Source organism: Onychostruthus taczanowskii, unplaced genomic scaffold, assembly GCF_017590055.1.
Source record: "Onychostruthus taczanowskii isolate IOZ18803 unplaced genomic scaffold, ASM1759005v1 scaffold3, whole genome shotgun sequence".
Taxonomy (NCBI): domain Eukaryota; kingdom Metazoa; phylum Chordata; class Aves; order Passeriformes; family Passeridae; genus Onychostruthus; species Onychostruthus taczanowskii.
Window position 1 is genome coordinate 19,648,581 of NW_024500349.1, and position 12,595 is coordinate 19,661,175.

A 12,595-nucleotide genomic window follows, 5' to 3' on the forward strand; every position below is an offset into this window, starting at 1 on the left:
TGAGAGACCTCAGATTCAAAAAAGCTACATGGTTCAGTTCCTTTTGCCCCAGATTTAAGAATAGCCCTCATGAATGTCCCAGGAGTTCCAGAAAACATGGGATGCAATTGAACAACACATAGCACCAAGACAGTCAGAAGATTTACAGATAATCTTCTCCACAGAAAGAAGACAGATGGGACAGGAAAAGAAGGAAAAGCTCTAAGGCAATTTACTGGGTTCCTCCAGGCCTCTGCAGACTCCAGAAAAGCTTTCATATTCCCTGAAGGAGATGCCCATCTAGAGCTGGGAGGAAGCAACTCAGACTAGAGTTTTACTTTAGACATCCATAAGACAATTTCTCCCAAAGCTATACTGCATAGGCAAAACTCTGAAGTGAAGCAGATGAAGCTGGTGAAAAGATTTTATTTATGGGCCAGGGGAATTGGGAAAACTTTCTGGACTTCCCCAAATGTAAAAAATGTTAAACACCCTTCCCCCACCCTGTAAAAGAAACCAAACAAAACCAACCAAAACCAACAAAACAAAACCTCCAAGCAACACACAAAAAACCCCACACGCCTTAAAAACTATACAGATCAGTTCCTCAAACTGAGGGGGGAAAATGCTGACTTGAAGAATATGATTTCTTTCATTACTACCTAACCAAAACAAAGTCTTTCCACAGTAACAAAAAGTGAGGAAACAATGTAATCACCTTTTAATTAGCAAAACTTTTAATTTAAGAAAACAAATATTGGAGGAGGAGTCAATCATTTATGCTGATACGTTTTTCAAACTATTCAAAAAGTCGGAAGCTACCGAAGTTTTCAGGTCAGTCTGGCAAAGAACAAACCAGAATATTTATGAGTCCAAAGAAATTATTCCTTCTCAATATGGGAAACTCTTAAACAAAGGTAAAAACTGTTAATGATCCCAAAGAACATTATAGACACCATTTGCTTTGGCAATGTAATTCTGAGTCCTTAGTGACTTGGATCCAAAAAGAATATATGTCAAAATTCAAGCTTACATTTCCCAGACTGCAGCAAGTCATCATCACCCAAGAATAAAATATCCACAGAGTAAAGCAAAAACCAAAACCCACCCTCCTCAAAAATAATTTACCCATTGTTCTTACCATGTCAAACTCCCTCACTTCTGCAAGGCAACAATCTACAGAGCAGTTGAGCCCTAGGAGCTTAAAAAGGTCTTACAGAGGGTTTAAATCTCAGGCTGACCCTGTGCATACAGATGAATTGCACTCTCTGTGAAACAGGCGCTCTCTCTAACACTGTCACACAGAAATCGCGCTGCTTAACTGCAAGGCCATTAAATTAGGGAGGCATCGAATGCTCTGGGGCAGAAATGATTGAAGAAAATCCTCATTTTTGCTAGCAGAATAGGTTTCCCAGTTAGAGAAGTACAGATGAGCAATCCCCAGTGCCTCATCCCTGTGCTAACACAACCACACCAAGGTGAACCTTGGCTCAGAACAAGCACGTGAGGCTGCAGAGGAGCAAGAGCAGACAAACAGCTATATCCTCTCATTATAATAATTCTTCCTGCTCAGCAGTCTGCAGACAATTCATGCTTCTCCATAAAAGAGGATCTGGGTGCTTGCCAGATTCTTTTTGCATGGCCACCAGAAGGTCATCAGCAGAAAGATTTGTCCTAGCCTAACATTCTGCTCCTCAAAAACTGCTGGAGGTGTTTTTCCATTCACTATGGTAACACAGATGGACAATCCTAACATGCCCTGACACTTTGGAACAGAACTGTCCTAGTAAGATAAAAATTACTATAACAGAGAAGGAACCTTCTCATTTCAGAGTTGTTTAAGGATACAAGCACTGCAGCTTGCACAGAAGAAACAAACAAAATCTATCTCTGGTAACAGTCAGAAGACAGGCACACAGAGCAGAATTCCTCATGGATTAAATATTTCCATAGGTCCTTGCATCTCTTTCATAGCTCAGAGCTACACCTGCTGCTCTGGCACTTCCAGCCATGACAAGGTTAAAGTTTGCTGTGACTGACACACTCAGATTAAAGAGGAAGGGATAAATTAATAATCACCAAAGTGAGGACCCTGCTGTACATCCCTTCCATCTCTAACCAGGATAAAAACTCATGCTTGGCTACTGCTACAAAAGGAACAAATACAAACCAAAACTAAATAAAACCAAAATTAAAACAGCCTGTGCCCATTCAGTACCTTGCTATTCAACCAAGACATTTGGTAATTTATTTGGCAGGAAAATACAGACTCACTATGTAGACCATTCTGAAGGTGGAACAGGAAAAAAAAAAAAAGTTAACCCTGTGTATGAAAAGCACATTGAGGCTTATTAGGTTACTTTATTCACCAACACACATGTATTTACACAAACACTGTCCTTTGGATTTCAACCACTTCCACCATTTAAGCAGACAGTCATGATCTGTGTCAGAGCTGCACATTCCAGTTTTAGACAGTTTTAAATTGAGTGACTTCTTACAGATGTGGTTTAGGCCAGAGGAGGTTTCCAAGTCTTCAGCCATGTCAGTCCTGCTTGGGATCTGCCCTGAGGAACCAAGAGAACCTTTCCAGCCCTACACTTACATTTGTGTGATTGTGCTTTGTATGCATGGATCTCTGCTCCTCCTCAACATACCAAGAACCAAGAATCCCTCCACTCATTTCAGTGTGCAACAAAAATAGCCACTTTGATAAGTGCAGAGGGAGAAGAAGAGGAGACTACAGCTGGGGACAAGGACACAGGAGGAAACATTCAGTTCACAGAGCCTGACATTCAACCCTTGATTCTTACCTCAGCCATCTCCCTATCCATGAACTCCTTCCATGCAGACACAGTGAACAGAAGTCTTACTCTGTCCAATTTCCTTTCCTCTCCAGTGTTGTGAAGTCTTCTAGGAAATACATTTTTCCAATCTACCCAACAACTGTTTCAGCCTATGGATGGTCATAATATCTTGATGAGTGTCTTAAACATCCATCCTCTCCCAGCTGGTTTCTTCAAGCAGGATTTTGAATCTTAAGCAAAGTCAAATCTTTCTTTATTTCTTCCTCACTTTTTTTTTCCCCCTTAAATAGAGAAACCTGTTCCTGAATACAGGCGATGCAAAGGACATGCCTTTCAAATCCAAAGGATCTTTCTCAGTCCTGATACATGCTGCATGAAAAAAACAGATTATATGTATTTTTAACTCAACTGCCTAAAGCTCTGCTAATGGAAGCACAGCTGGCAGGTTTGAACAGTTAGATAGAAACAACTGAAATTTTAAAAAAGGCAGAACTGCATAATTCAGATAACCAACGGGTTCATAAGAATAATTTTCACTTATGCAATACTATAACAATGAGTCCAGTCACCAATAAATTGCTATTTGGACAGTAGTTAAAATCCTTTTCTATTTATTTATTCAAGTTCAAACAAAAATACTAAACGCCACAAAAGAATAATCCATTATTTAAACATAACAAGAAGAATTGTTTCACAATGCAGCTCCTCACAAATTTTCCTGGAAAGAAACTAGACTCGAGGGTCTATCATGCATCTCCCCTTCATTTCTGAAAAGCAGTACAGCTGCCAAAAGTAAAAAAAAAAACACCTCAAACAATTCTTCTTTCCAAAAACTCAAGTAGTGAAGAACTTCCAGAATAAACAGAAGGCATTTCCCTTCCCTTGGCAAGATAGGAGCTTCCAGAGCAAGTAATGAATAAATGATAACACCTTTATGTATTTTACAGGCATTCATTCCCATGCCCTGGAGATGCATGGAGTTCATGGCTGTTCACTCTGGTGTACTCAGGAATCCAGAGACACTTCAACATGACAAACACAAATCATCCAAGGTGGCAGTATCTCCTACATCAGGAAATTACAATTCAGATCGGGGGGCAAGAGAGGAAAAAACATATCTTAGAAGCTGTCTCCATCAGCATCAGCTCTGAAGAGACCAAGGCTGAAAGGAACAGTATTCTGAGAATTTCTAACCAAATATTCAGCCTTTCAGTGTCTCTCTTGTTGCTCTATTTTGACTGTCATGTATTTATTGCATGGCAGTTTTCCTTTGGCAAAGTCTTGGAACTGAGTTTGCAGACCCACATACCAGAAATGCCAGGAGTAAAATGCTGCTCTCTAATTTCCACAAATTCCAGTACATAATTCTCAGTTCCTTGCACAAGTAGTAAATAATTGATTTTTTTAAGAGAACTATAAAGGTTAAATATTAGTAACTCAGTAAAAGTCTCTTGAATTCAATAAATCACAAAGGTGAAAAGGGCTCCAGGAGCCCACCTGCCAGACCTGAGCTGCAGTACTCACCGTGCAATAGGCTTTTCATGCCACAGCAGCTTCTTTTAGCAGCTTTACACCACCACCATGACATTCATTTCATACATTAAGCCCAGGAACATTTACATTCATTTAATAACTGGCCCAACAAGGACACAACTGTGTTCCCCCCACAGCCCAGGAGGGTTTGTTGTTAGTAACCTGCACAGCTCTCAGTAACACTGGCCCAATGTGTTGGGCTTGGATATTTTTAAAGGAAGCAAAAAATGTCAACCACAATCCACAATATTTTGGCTTCAAGAGCAATATTTGCTACAGACTCTATGACCTGCCACTGCTTAAGCACTGACATCTGCTTGGATTAATGTCAACAGCTTGGTAAACACACCGTATGAGTAGATATTTCATAACTGTGCCAGAACTCATGTTTGTCAGAGGTCAAAGAGAGGATCAGACTAACCTCAAGATTTTTGAAATAGGAGTAAAAATTATTTGAGAAAACCTTTAAGTCTGCTTGTAGTTTTTCCAAGAACAGCTTTTCTTTAAAAAAAAAAAAAAAAAACAGGAAAAGACAGATACTCAACTCATACTACTCAGGTCCCCTGCAAGACTACCTGTATATTTTGGAACTACACTGAGGCAAGGAACAGATGTGTATAATCTTCATTTTTAAGAAGTTTGTCTACCAAAAAACAAACAAAAAAAATCACTAAACTACTTTATCTTTCTACAGAGTATTAGGATATTTTTCTGCATGACTTTCTGTAGATGCTTATAATTTTTACTTATTCTTTGGGGAGAGCAGAACACAAGACTATAAACCAACACTATTCATGAACGCAACTTTGCTCATTTAGTAGCCTGAACCTTTCCTACATTTCTTGGCCTCCAAGATGATACAGCTACCCATGAACTGGCTTTCCAATTTACTGATGGAATCACTATCAAACAACAGCATTAACAGTGCAATAAACAGAGGCCAGATTAGGAAGAAGTAGTACTGCAGTAAGACACACTCATCACACAAACAGAGATGCCATTCACACACCTTCTGCACTTGCAAAAGTATTATTTTTTTCCAGGCAACCTTTCCATTAGAATCTCTCTCATCAGGGAAAGTCAGAGTTAATAGACCAGCAAGATGAGATAAGGGACACCTCAGGCAGATTTTGCTTCAGATCCAACACATATCACTAGGAACAACATTCACTGAATATGCAGCCAGAGCAAAAGTAATAGACACTTCCAAATAAAAGCGTTTCATGTGCTCCAGCACCAAGCCAATTTAACTCCTTCTTTAAAAACCTTCCTACAGGACTGATTTATCACTAAATTTGATCTACCTACCAGTTTCTTTTAATTAAAAACCACCATTAATTTTTGACCTTACAGAGAGATGGGTGATTGCACTTTATGAATTAAGTGGCTTTTTTTGACAGAATGCAGGCAGTTTTGGGGTTTTTTTTGACAGAATGCAGGCAGTAAACACTCATGTAAAGACAGGTTGGGCCTACAGGAACCTAAATCGTTCAGAAGGGACAAATGCCAAGTCCTGCACCCGGGACAGACAAACTCTGTGGCTGCTGGCACAGCCTGAGGAACAGCTCTGCAGACAAGGACCAGCCAAGGCCTGGCTAAGCCCGAGCCAGAGCACAGCCCTGCAGCAAGGAGAGCTCAGGGATGGACCCACAGGAGCACAGGCAGCTGACCCAGGGGTGCAATTCCACAGCTCCCTGAGACCACAGGCAGAGGACAGCACCCAGGGAGGGATTTGCCAGTACAAGACAGACATCAGAAAACTGGAGTGAGGTCAGTAAAAGGCCACTAGGATGGTCACAGGCTGGAACAGCCCTGTGAGAACTGAGGATGCTGGGCTCCTTCAGCCTGCAGAAGAGACAGCTTTGGGATGAGAACTAAAATAGCAGCCTGTTGCTACCTACAGGGTACCTACCAAGAAAACAGACCCAGGCTATTTAGTGAGGTGCAAGGTAGGAGAAAGAACTAAAAAAGACTAATGTTAAATCATGTTAATGTTCAGTCACACCAACAGTCATTCACAGAAATATCCTGTGGACCACAGGCTGTCCTCTTGCATAAGACTACTGTTCCCATTCATTTTAATGAGATGACACATTAAGATCTATTTTTAATTAGCCTCTGCAAGTCCCTTCTAAATTCAACTTTCAAAGCTTTGAGAGCTAACAGTTTAGTCATTTCAGCACAGATATACAAATCCATGTCATACCACCTAAAATAAATCCTCCTGGAATGAATACAAAAATCTTGAGCAACACTTTACAGATAATCTTAAAATACCAATAATATTCATTATACTTTAAAGATAAAGTAAGGCACATAGATTAGTTGCATGAATTGTTGAAGATCTGTGAAACTATACTCCAATTATATGAAGTCTGAAAAGCTTTAAGTGTTTTAGGACACATTTAAAAATTCATCTTCTTAAGTCTTTATGTTCTCAGCCCTCACTATTTTTCCAGTGTCAAATGACTCACTCATATACTGACTTGTATTTCAGTTTTTGGGCTTTAACCAGAGATGCCTAAATATTGCATAGTATCATTTTCAAATCTATGAAATATACATTGAAATGCCTCCTCTAGGAACATAAATTTGCTTATCAAGGAATTTCTCAACTCCAGTAAAAAAGCCATACTTAGCAGGCTGCCATTCCAGAGTGTATGCAAACACTTTGGCTTTTTTATAATAAAAATGTGAAATTCCTCTTTTATCCACTCACATTTTAAAAAAAAAATTTTTAAAAAAGCATCCTTAAAGAAATGTTCAAGTAACATCTTCCACTTCTTTGTCAACAACAGAACATATTGGGGTTTTCCCTAATTGATAAAGGATTCCTTTCTCTCCACATATTACTCCACTCCATGAAGTGAGAGTATCTCACGAGGTCTCTAATTTAAGGACACAATTTTAATGGAAAAAACAGTTACAACTTTTGGAAAGAAAACCTTTTGTAAGTCAGGATCTCATGTTAACAAACAGCTGAAAAGAACACCAGGTTTAGTTACAACCAGTGGTGCAACACTGCATCAAGAAAAGTAACACAATAGTGCAGCCTGATTAGAGAAAACAAGAACTATTGGATTAGAAATACAAGCTTACCAAAATCCTAGCTCCCAGTTCTGGGTAATAAAGTGCTATACAGTACACAGTTTCATGCTGCTGCAGTGTCCTCATTCCCCCCAAAGAAAGCTTTTTATTTCCCAAAGCACAGTTATAAGAAGAAATCCTTACCTATCCCCCTGACAAACGCTCAGGCTGCTGGGCTGGATGTTCCTTTAAGCCATCTGGCTCACAAATACATGTCATGCCATTCCCGGAGTCCTAAAAATACCTTCAGCCTTTCTTGTTGCTGACAAATATTTTCTTCTAATTCAAACAGCAAGATTTTAATTTCATCAATAAAACCAGCTCTGAAAGAAGCCACAATGTCTCCGAATAAAGCTGCAATGCATTTTGTAATACAGTCCCTTCCTTCTTCACAGAGCTTAAAAAACAGCAAGGTTAAACACCCCACAAGTTGTTCCTCATTGCATCTCTCTCACATTAAAGATCCATGCATTTAAATATTAGTTTAACAACCCTTCAGCACAATATACAAATGCAGAATGTAAGAGAGCTTGCAAGGTCAACTACACACAAATAAGCTGCTTAATACCTTTTCTAAATGTTTAAATCTGCTTATCTGTTCCTCACATTTTATGTCCGCAAAGCTCACCGAAATAACAACAAAAATGCAGATTCACGCAAAATAATTAGATTATGACACTTTTACAGGAGCAGCTGAACTGTAAAACCCTCACCTTTTTCCAGAAGAGTCGGCACTAAAGCAGAGCAAGGTTACACAGGGAGAGCACATTGACTGCAGCAGCGGCGGTGTCTTCATTCCCGGCGAACAATGAACCGCTGAGCCAGAAACTTAACACTTTATTGCTTGCAAGTCCTGACTGGGAATGGGGAAACAAGCACAGGGTTCTCTAGGAAAACAGGGCAGTTTGGATGGCTCTGAGGACACCAGTGCTGCATTCACTGCTCCAAAATCGTCAATATATTTTTTCTCTTTGTAGTTATTTTTCACATCTCTTTTATTATGTTTTGTGGTTTTTTTTCAGCTGATGCATGATCCATCTACCAATCCATGGATTTGGCAATATACACATGGTCATTTTCCTGCCACTCACATAATCAATCAGTAACATTGTTTCTCATGACTAGACCACAGTAATGCTAGAGAAAGTGATCATTAAGTTGTATAAAAATTCCTGTAGTTCTCATTTTCCAAATCCCTAGGAACTTCATAAGACTCCCACATTTGAACAGAAATTTTCTAGGTATGTTTGCTGTTCATTTTCAGAAATTTTCATCAAATGTGCTTTGGGCTTTTTTTTCCAGTCATTTATTAGGAAAGTGAAAACACATTTTCTAATTCTTTAAAAAAAAAAAAAAACCAAAAAAAAATTAAGGCCTCGTTTGTGCAACCATCCTGACCAAAAAAAAAAAAAAAAAAAAAAGCTGGCAGCAAATCTGTCAACAAAACAGACCTCACTGAAGGACTTTTGAGTGGGACAGTGGTAAAAAGTGGGGTTGGCCAGGCTGTTTTAAACCTGTGCCTGCTAACCATGGAAACTGCACTTGGCACAGGTTCTGCAGTAGCTCCCAGAAGACATCAACCATCCACTCGTGCAGAACTCAGGCTGGTATCAACAGCTGGATACAAAAAATACACAGAAGACATCTGCCAACTCACACTGGAAACTTCCAAAGACTCCACCTGAACATGTACGAAATGTAAAATGGCTGCAATTATGTTACTATTTGTACTAGAGTGTTGCAAACTGCCTTAATGAGAATTGTTACATTGCACCTTATCCTGCAGCCTCAGATCCCAGAATTCCTAGACATCTGTGCCTGCTCCCCACAAATCATACAAGACAACATTTCTCTTTCTCTATGGTTTTCCTTTTCAATAGGCAGAAATTTATATATAAGTACTTGGTTCAGTCAGACCAGAATCAAACATCATTATGGAGTCTGAGCAGAATCAAACATCTTTATGGAGCCTGAGTAACTGATATAAACAAAAGGATTTATTTGTGTAAAAAAACCCAACAACAAAAACCAAACACAAACAAACAAAAATATAAACAGTAGATGAAATGTAGCCTCAGAATTCGCCATGAGGTTAAAACAAGTTACAGTTTAAATCCCTAGATTGCCTCTAATAGGAGAATATTTAACTCATGCTAAAGTGCTCAGAGTTAACCCTGTTACATGTCTCCATGCTGTTAAGGATAGCACTATCTTAGTGATTCCCTCAATATACCAGATCCTGTGTTTTTTTCATGTGAATGGCCATTGTTAAAAAAAAAATTAGAAGTGAAAAAATACTAAAAGCATGAGTTGAACTTAATGTCCATCTGCATTTCTCATGTCCAGAAACAAACATTATTTGGAGTTTTTCACTCCAAGCTTTAGCACAGTCAACAGTATCCATGCCATCTGGAACTTTCATTTTTCCCCAGTAAGAAAATCTGAGATAAACCAAGACCCTGCAATCTTCTTGCTTTGGATTCATTTTGTCATCTGAAGTTTAAAGTATTTTCTGCATGCAGGTTTCCCTCTGTGTCTCTAGACATTAATAAAAGAGAGGAATCCTAAGGATATAAACCTACTTTGTGTTCTCTCTTCAACTCACTGACTGCACCAGGACAGGTACCAGACCAAGCCAAGAAACACTCTGGTTGAAGTGTTTGTTCTGCTGCAGATTTTGATGAGATTCTCAGCAATTCAATGTCTCAGCTCTCTCCTCATGCATTAAGGAAAATACCTTAATTGTTGGATCAAAACAAGTCACTAGCAAAAACAGATTGTACACTGCCTGTAAGGACAGCAAACTTCTACAAGTTATGCCAAAAATTAATTTTCTTAGGCTTTCATTCCTTCTCTGTGATCTTACAGACTAAGTCTTTCCTTCTCATAAGAAATCCCTTTGAGGAAAGGGCTGTGGACCACTCCTTTTCCATCCCCTCTTGGTCACTTTTCTTCTACTTATCTATTGCCAATGTTTCTAACAGGAAAAAAATACTCAGGATTTTGATGTTGAAATCACGGATGTTGCAACAAAATGAATAGCAGATCAAAAATACATTTTCCCACTTGAGTAGGAGCCATGCCTCCCAACACTCTGCTTGCACAGAAGGTTAATGTGCAATCCAGAACTTGGCCATCTCCTGGTTTATAGGTGATGAGTCTCGACATCTGCTGACACCAGAGATAAGAGGTTCATGCTAACTGACAAAATTAAGGTATTTCAGGAAATGGAAAACTAAAGAAAATACTTCTAGAAAACATATTCAATAACAAATATGAGATATATCAATAGAGACAGTGGCATCCTTTGTTCTTGATGTTATGCTTGAGGAACTGGCAAAATAGCCAAAATACCTACAAAGATTGATTCATAAAGGGTTTTGAATCAAAACAAGATAGTTTGTGCTTCCTGGAAAAGTATCTGTGTTTTAATTAAAGCCACCTCCAAGGTTTAAAGCGTCCAATTTAATTCTTGTCTGCACAAGAATATCTGTGTCATTTAGCCAAGCAACATTTGGATGGTTTTACAGAAACTAAAAAGACCTCCATGAACATGCCTCTAACATTCATTAAGTATTTGCTTAAATCAGTCTGGCACATAGCAACCCTTCACTGAGGTACCTACCTTTCAGCATGCCTCTGCAAGTTTATTAGCTTAGCCTGTCAATTTAAAATCTGACTTCTTAAAAGGTGCAGTGTCTCTGTAGCTGGAGTCTTGGGAATGACAAGAAGTTATTGCAGGTAGGCAGTTGCCCCCCAAACTGCCACTCATGCATGTATGGCTTCCCATTCAAGCAGCAAGAGGAGTTACTTTTGTCCTGTTCTATGGCAAGAGAGGCTGGAGCACAAATGTGAACAGTCTCTGTAGAAGAGCTGGTAAGGCAGAACTTGTCAGCCACAGCCAACTTCAGAAACACAGAACCTGCAATGCCACTACTGCCACGAGACACAAAACCACAGGAGCTCACCTGCTCCCAGCTGAACTTTGAGCCACAAGGACATCAAAGACCTGTGAGCACTGTGGGGTAGCAGCTCTGGACTCCTCCCTGGCCTGCACAACTTCTTCTTGCAGCAGCAAATCCTGCACCAGGGGTCTCTAATCCGTGTCAGCAGTGGAAAAGCTGATTCACCCCTGAGCACTCTGTTCCAGTTTCAAACATGCAAAGGATCAGGCTGCCAAGCCAGACTGCACAAGAAAGGGCTGAGATACAGCACATAAAACACATGTTTACAGGCACTTTAATCCATGCTCTACATTTCAGTAACACCATCAGTCATTTAATCTACAGATTTAGCATATTTTCACATCTCAGGGAATAAACTCAGAAGTTCCTACAACAAAAAAATCAGAAATTTAGTATGCTTGGAGTCAATTTTTGAATGAAACAGTACAAACAGCTTCCTAATTTTCTACCTTTTCTGCTGCAGAAAAGTATTTTTAGTTTTCACAGAGTCTTCAAACAGAACATTTACAGTAATTCTTACCCAATGCTGACTCACATGAGAAACATGCTAGAACGTGGCTGAAGGATGTGGTGCATACAACTCTGACACAGAGAGAGCTGAACAAATGCTTTCACTCATGCTGCAAACCCTGCCTGATCAGCCGAGACCTCACCACTGACACTACTTTATACATTAACACAGTAGCTGCAACAGCAGATGCTTTCATCTCCATAAACCACCATATGTTTAGAAAAGAAACCTTAGATAAGAAGACAGTTTATCTGCCTCCCACACTCTAACAGGGATTCAAACAGACTTCATCTCTGTAATACTTTTTGAGAAGGGAAAATCAAATTTATTCCTGCACTTGAAATACAACATACTTTTACTGTGCAACAGCAGGCAGTATCTCTCCAAAATGTATGGTACCAAAGGAAATTGCTTGATTTTGGGATACCTTTAGCTGCAGTATCACCTACCAGGCAGATGCAACTTTTTAGGAAGGTGACAAACAACAGTCTTAGAAAGGAACGAAGGAATGATTATAATCTTGGAAGTTTACTTTTTCCTTTCAGTGGAAGTCTCACAGCTGCCACAGTGCCAAACTCAGCCTGCTGGTTGCTCTGACTGCAACTGTTCTACAGGACCTTTAATGAATGTAACCAAAGAACCAACCTGCCTCTGTTCTTTTCACCCCCACAGTACCCTGCTCTTTCTCACTGGAAAATCCCAAATCCTCACTT

The 12,595-nt window shown here is 39.5% G+C and overlaps 1 protein-coding gene across 6 annotated transcripts in view; it reads right to left on the reverse strand.

Annotated features, from left to right (window-relative positions):
- Positions 1–12,595, reverse strand: part of GALNT11 (polypeptide N-acetylgalactosaminyltransferase 11) — a 45,301-nt gene that overhangs the window by 30,195 nt on the left and 2,511 nt on the right. Inside the window, exon 1 of one of the 6 annotated variants that reach the window (XM_041408841.1) lies at positions 8,120–8,206. The exons of 2 other annotated variants lie outside the window; for them this stretch is intronic. The gene's annotated coding sequence lies outside the window, so the exon portion shown is untranslated. Of the gene's footprint in view, positions 1–2,792; positions 3,093–7,418; positions 7,439–7,550; positions 7,594–8,119; positions 8,207–12,595 lie in introns of those variants that run through there. 3 more of the 6 variants (XM_041408842.1, XM_041408844.1, XM_041408839.1) reach the window with 3 other exon arrangements.